Raw genomic sequence first — 6,678 nt, 5'->3', positions numbered from 1 at the left:
TAACAAAACAATGCACACGTTTGCGTGTCTGGTTTTAATTCTGAAATATTTTCCTTTAAGTTTTGGAATAAAAGTAATCTTCTTCTTCTTCTTTTTATTGGCATTACATCCCCACACTGGGACAGAGCCGCCTCGCAGCTTAGTGTTCATTAAGCACTTCCACAGTTATTAACTGCGAGGTTTCTAAGCCAGGTTACCATTTTTGCATTCGTATATCATGAGGTTAACACGATGATACTTTTATGCCCAGGGAAGTCGAGATAATTTCCAATCCGAAAATTGCCTAGACCGGCACCGGGAATCGAACCCAGCCACCCTCAGCATGGTCTTGCTTTGTAGCCGCGCGTCTTACCGCACGACTAAGGAGGGCCGCAAAATAAAAGTAATGTAAATATAGAAAACGAAATGCGTGAGTTACAGTAATACACTGCCTCTGTCCCTCTCTGTCCCATCTCTGCTGGAATTCCTATTCATATGGGACAGTTATGCGATTACAGGCAGTACATGTGTCAAAAATTTCAGAAGCATCGGAATTGTGAGAAATGGATTTGAAAAAAGAATGCAAATGCTTCTCAAAATTGTCTACAAATAAACACCTATCTAATTGTCTTTTAAACGCATCGTACGGTATACTTCTTTAATATGTGAGGCAAAGAACAGTCGCCTTGCCATGCCTACAATGGAATAGAAATAGGGTATCTGTTCCATTATTAATAACATGCTCCTATATCAATAACATTCGCAAAACAGGCAATTTAGGCTCAATTTGTGTCGTGTTTTGTTGTTATCCGGCGTGCTCACTGCTGAAAAACCAATTCTTTGTTTTTGAATGGTATTGATTTGGGTACATGGTATGAATTCCAGGAGCGGTTCCCCTACCTAAAACTAATCTGAATAGTTTTGAGTTTCTTTAGTCTAAATCTAAATAGTTTAGAATTTGTTCAATTGAGAACTTTGTGGTCATACAGTTAACGGTATCATTCTAATTCACATGTCTTAAATTTATGATTCTGAATGGCATTAAAAAAAAAATGCTGGACAACTAAGCATCTTGTATTCGGTCCTTATAGAACCTAATGTTCGGTCAGTTATCTATTTTTACAACAAAGTATTCAGAATTAAACAATGATTTTTGTTGGAATTCTGTGGAATATCGTTGAAAACGCCAGCATAATAAATAATAAATAAAACTTTTCGTTTCGTCACTGAAATCACTTGTCTTCAGCGACTGCTTCCGCGGTAGAGCATTTACACATTTTATTCACTCATACATCATTACTGTCAAAATGTGCATTTGACAATCAAATTTTTAGCTAAAAGTTCTATTTTTGACACCGGTGCACTCACACAACCAATCGACATCAGTTGTCAAAAAATCAGGAGTACCAACTTGACGACTATCTCCTTGTCGCCGAGTCTGGCGCTGAGTGTTCGGCGCGGAAACCCAAAGGTGGGAATAAAATTTTGGGGCTTATGCGCAATATTTACATTTGTTTACTAATTTCTCCAAAAGACTTTAGTGTGCAAAAATCTAACAAATATGTGTTTTTTGTGTCCTCCTAAAAGATATTTTAGTTTTTTTAGTTAGTGCCCAATAGTGGACCTCCAACCAATAGTGGACCCTCCAGCCATTTTTGCATTATTACAGCACAATGTAAACATTTTGCTAGGAAATTCAATCGGGAGAACCTACCTTACAGATTACATGCATTGGAAATGCTATGGAAAGTAAAAATAGATGATTTTTTACAATTCTATAAAAAATAAACACGAGTGTGTCCATTATAGGAATATTTTGGGGGGTCCATAATAGGGAAGAAGAACGTCTCGAAACGGAACATAAAAATCAAATGAAGTGTCGACTATAGGGAAGCAATTTCCTATTATGGACCCCAGGGGTCTACTATAGGGCGAATTCAGTCAGACTTTAAAATGTTAATTTCAACGAATAACGTCGAGTATTTGCGTGTTTCATGTATGTATCGTGAAGAGGAGATGCAGAGCTTTATATTAGATATCACGCAGAATTAATATTTTGAAAATTTCCACTCTTTATGCCAGGAAGAGTAAAATTTCCCTATTAGGGGGTCCACTATTGGGCATTTTACCCTAGATAAAGATTGTCGCTTCGGTTCCCTTTGTTCTGCTGTCCGGAACATGTTGGGTACCAAGCTGTCAAATCGTATGGATTTTCCTTCTTTGACATTTAGCTCCCCTATCCTCGCCAGCAAAAGATGTTCCGGACAGCGACAATCTTTATATAGTAACTAAAATATCTTTTGTTCTCTTTTTTCAACTAAATGTCCTCCTTTTTCGCTCAATTCTGGTGAAATGTCCTCCTTTGGTAAAATTTCATATGGTCACCCTACTCTTGATTCACTTCGAGTTCCTAACACCTTAACAGAACTTCAAAGTTCACTTTTGCGCTCCAGCCATACAAAAAATTACTTAAAATGCAAGCTGATTAAGCCAATACATCCCATCTTATCCGTACTTTGAATTCTCCACTTCCTTCAAAGAGTCAACAAGGTTTCAAGACTGTGTGGCTCCAAATGGCTGGAGCGAAATGCGATCACAGCAGCTCTCCGTCGGTGCGTGTGCACGCCACGGAGATCTAACAAGAAGAGGCCAAGTCATGGCTTGCTGCTTACCGCTGAGGCGGTAATATATAATCACACGCTGATGGTAACTTACTCAAACCCCACAAAGACCGTCCTGCCAAAGCGCAAAAAAGTAGAAGGAAGCTGCAGATATCAGATATTCCTTCTAACTCTAACATTGGAAATACCGTGAAGAATCAAATTTCGGACATACTCAAACTTCGGACGCTTCAATTCGTATGGGAAATTTTCTGAAATATTTCATCGAAATGTTTCGTCAAGGTGGGTAGGAAGGACTAATAGTTTTAGCTTGTTTTAGCAAAGTTACATTCTAATAAGACATGTTAAAACAATGCAATGAAATAATTAAAAGACAGTCTGTGCTGTGCAGTGATAATTGTTTTCAATTATTCTTCCCGGCACTGTATAATCAGGTGTCCGAAGTTTGAATCTTTGTGTCCGAAATATGAATCTAACCCCGCCGGTGTCCGAGGATTGAATCAAACAGAAGTCGGACATTTTCATAATTTGCAAATAATTTTCGCAATATTTTGCACATATTAAATACGTAGTTTAAAGATGAATACTTTACTTTATGATTGCAATGGTGGTTTAAACAGTGTGATTAATAATGTGAGTAAACAGGATGATTATATATCAGATAGTGCTTAAGCGTCCGAAGTTTGAGTTTGCACGGTAATTCCTCTCCCATCGAACTGAGTTATCAGTTCTATTTGATTCAGACCGCATCGTGCTTTCTCCCAACAGCTGATACAACTCGTGGTTCATTTGCCTCCTCCACGTACCGTCCGCCATCTGCATCCACCATAGATGGTACGCAGCACTTTCCTTTCGAAAACTCCCAGTGCGCGTTGGTCCTCCACGAGCATCGTCCAGGTCTCGTGTCCGTAGAGAACTACCGGTCTAATAAGTGTTTTGTAGATAGACAGTTTGGTACCGTGGCGATCTGAGCGGAGTCCAAAGTACGTACGACTTCCTGCCATGATGCGTCTCCGAATTTCTCTCCTGATGATCTCCTGATAATATCAATTTCGTCGGCGAAACCAAATTACTGGACGTATTTCGTGAAAATCGTACCACTCGTGTCAATCCCTGCCTTTCGTATTACTCCCTCCAGAGCGATGTTGAATAGCAGACATGAAAGACCATCACCTTGCCGTAACACTCTGCGCGTTTCGAAGGGACTCGAGAATGCCCCTGAAACTCGAACTACGCACATCACTCGATCCATCGTCGCTTTGACCAACCGTATCAGTTTATCCGGAAATCCATTTTCGTGCATTAGCTGCCATAGCTGGTCCCGATCGATTGTATCATATGCGGCTTTGAAGTCGATAAATAGATGATGTGTGGGCACGTTGTATTCGCAGCATTTCTGCAATTCCTGACGTACGGCGAACACCGGATCTGTGGTAGAGCGTTCACCCATAAATCCCGCCTGGTACCCACGAACTCTCTTGCAATTGGTGTTAGTCGACGACATAAAATTTGGGAGAGTACCTTGTGGGCGGCATTCAGCAATGTGATTGCGTGGTAGTTGCTACAATCCAGCTTATCGCCTTTTTTGTAGATGGGACACATGACACCTTCCATCCACTCCTGCGGCAGAACCTTATCCTCCCAAACCTTGGTAATTAGCCAGTGCAGCGCTCTGGCCAGTGCCTCACCACCGTGTTTAAACAGCTATCCTGGTAGTTGGTCAACGCCAGGGGCTTTGCTGTTTTTCAGCCGGGCGATCTCCTCCTGGATTTCCTGGAGATTCAGAGGCGGAAGTCGCATGTCCTGCGCGCGTGCTGCTAGGCTCATTACCATACCGCCACCGTTGTCTGCCACATCGCCATTGAGGTGCTCTTCATAGTGCTGCCACCATCTTTGGATCACCTCACACTCGTTTGTAAGAAGGTTCCCGTTTATGTCCTTGCACATATCGGGCTGTGGCACGTGGCCCTTACGTGAACGGTTAAACATCTCATAGAACTTTCGTGCGTTATTAGAGCGGTACAGTTGCTCCGTATCTTCACGGTCTCGATCTTCCAGCTCTGTCGTAATCTGGAAAAGTGACGTAACCGCCATTTCACAACATGCATGTTGTCCATTTTTCTGTTAAAGAGCTCGATGAGTAGTACTCGTTAACACCATTTTTGGAAAATGGCGTATACGTCACTTTTTCAGATGACGCCAGTGCTGGTGCTTTATCCTCCGAAAAATCGAGTTTTGTCTGTTCTACGCCCGTTTGTATCGTGCCTCGTTCGCCCTCGTGTGGTGTTGCAGCAATCTCATCCATTATTCCCCTCAACTAACCTTTACTGTACCGACCTACATATTTTTTCAGTAACTTTTTTTCCTTCAATCTACTCTAACTTGGTCAAATATCCACCGATTTTCATAATTCTGGTATTGTTGGATCCAGAAATTCATATAATTTTCGTTCCTGGAATCTGGAGACGGTTCGTAGCATGGTTCCGGAGATATTCCGGATTCCGTTGGAGTAATAGATTATTTTGTGTAACTGTCTGTGACGTCCTCGCGCCCCAAACTAGCTCACCTCTAATTCTCAGGGTCGACGCTTTAACCAGCTCGAAGGGACACACTTAAACACAACGAAGTGGACAGAGGAAGACCTTTATGGACCAACGGACAGTCATGCACTCTTTTGATCAATTGAGAAAAGCTTGAAGTACATTTTTGTTTTTTTTATTTGAAGTTCATGTTAATTTTAGTTTGTTTTTGTTCCCATATGCTAGGGTTAGTTTTGGTTAATTGTATAGTCGCGGCCGATCGGTAGGTTGGAGCACATAGTGGCATGCAGAACTTACGCCACGGGACGGAAGTACGGTAAGTACTGGAATAATCTCGACCGGTTGCTGGGGTCAAGGTCTATTCGCGTGGGGCCACCAACAGGGTCGGCCTGGGTACTGGTCGGTTTCTTGACACGGCGAATCTCGGGTTCGACCTGAGCTGGTATGACCCAAGGGAGCAGGCCGCCGTGACCAGACTGGTTCTATTAAGGTTGGGCTTGGCTGCGAAGTTCTCGAGGGTAATCAGGAGCGCTGTCGACTTTCTGGCGGGGTATGCCACTCCACGCGATATTTTCCAGAATTGGAACTCCGTCGGTTGGACGCGTTGACGAACGAGAACGATGGACCGTGGAAAGGACACACGGTGCAGCTCACTTGCTGGCGTGTCCTAGCGGAAATCCGGGGAAGCAGGTCTGCCACCCCACGCAGTATTGGCTCGGATTTGGTCTGAATAGGTTGGACTGGGTCCTCCTTAGCCGTACGGTAAGACGCGCGGCTACAAAGCAAGACCATGCTGAGGGTGGCTGGGTTCGATTCCCGGTGCCGGTCTAGCCAATTTTCGGATTGGAAATTGTCTCGACTTCCTTGGGCATAAAAGTATCATCGTGCTAGCCTCATGAATACGAATGCAAAAATGGTAACCTGGCTTAGAAACCTCGCAGTTAATAACTGTGGAAGTGCTTAATGAACACTAAGCTGCAAGGCGGCTCTGTCTCAGTGTGGGGATGTAATGCCAATAAGAAGATAAGAAGAAGAAGGTTGGACTGGGTGACGGACGAGCATGAGGGACCGCGGAAAGGACACACGGTGGGGCTCGCTTTGCTTGAATGTGCAGCACTGGAATAAAATTCCGCGTGGTGGGGAGTACATATACGGACCTCGTGGACCGGCGGATTCGGCAGAGCTGAGGCCTGATCCGACTGGTTCTGTCGGCCGCAGTTGCACGTGCTTAACGGATTTTTTTTCGAGCTAGCGGTTCAGCGGGGTTGGGTACACCAAAACCCTGGCACTATCTAGAACGGCCGAGCGAACCGGAGTTATTCACCAGATCCTAATTAAACAGTTCTACTTTACGTTACTTTTTCAAAAAAAAAGAGCAAAAGGGCGCTCACGTTCCAAAAAGGAGGAAGTTCGCGGATATACAACCGTTTTGCTTCACGTTCTTTCTTTTCGTTTTCTCCTCCTCGTTCTTCGCCCCGGATGTAGCCATGACATGTCGAAAATTTCGCCCTCGCTAGAGCCCGGAGCCAATGTTGTTC

This window comes from Armigeres subalbatus, chromosome 1 (assembly GCF_024139115.2).
Source record: "Armigeres subalbatus isolate Guangzhou_Male chromosome 1, GZ_Asu_2, whole genome shotgun sequence".
NCBI lineage: Eukaryota > Metazoa > Arthropoda > Insecta > Diptera > Culicidae > Armigeres > Armigeres subalbatus.
This window is presented reverse-complemented; position numbering follows the sequence as displayed.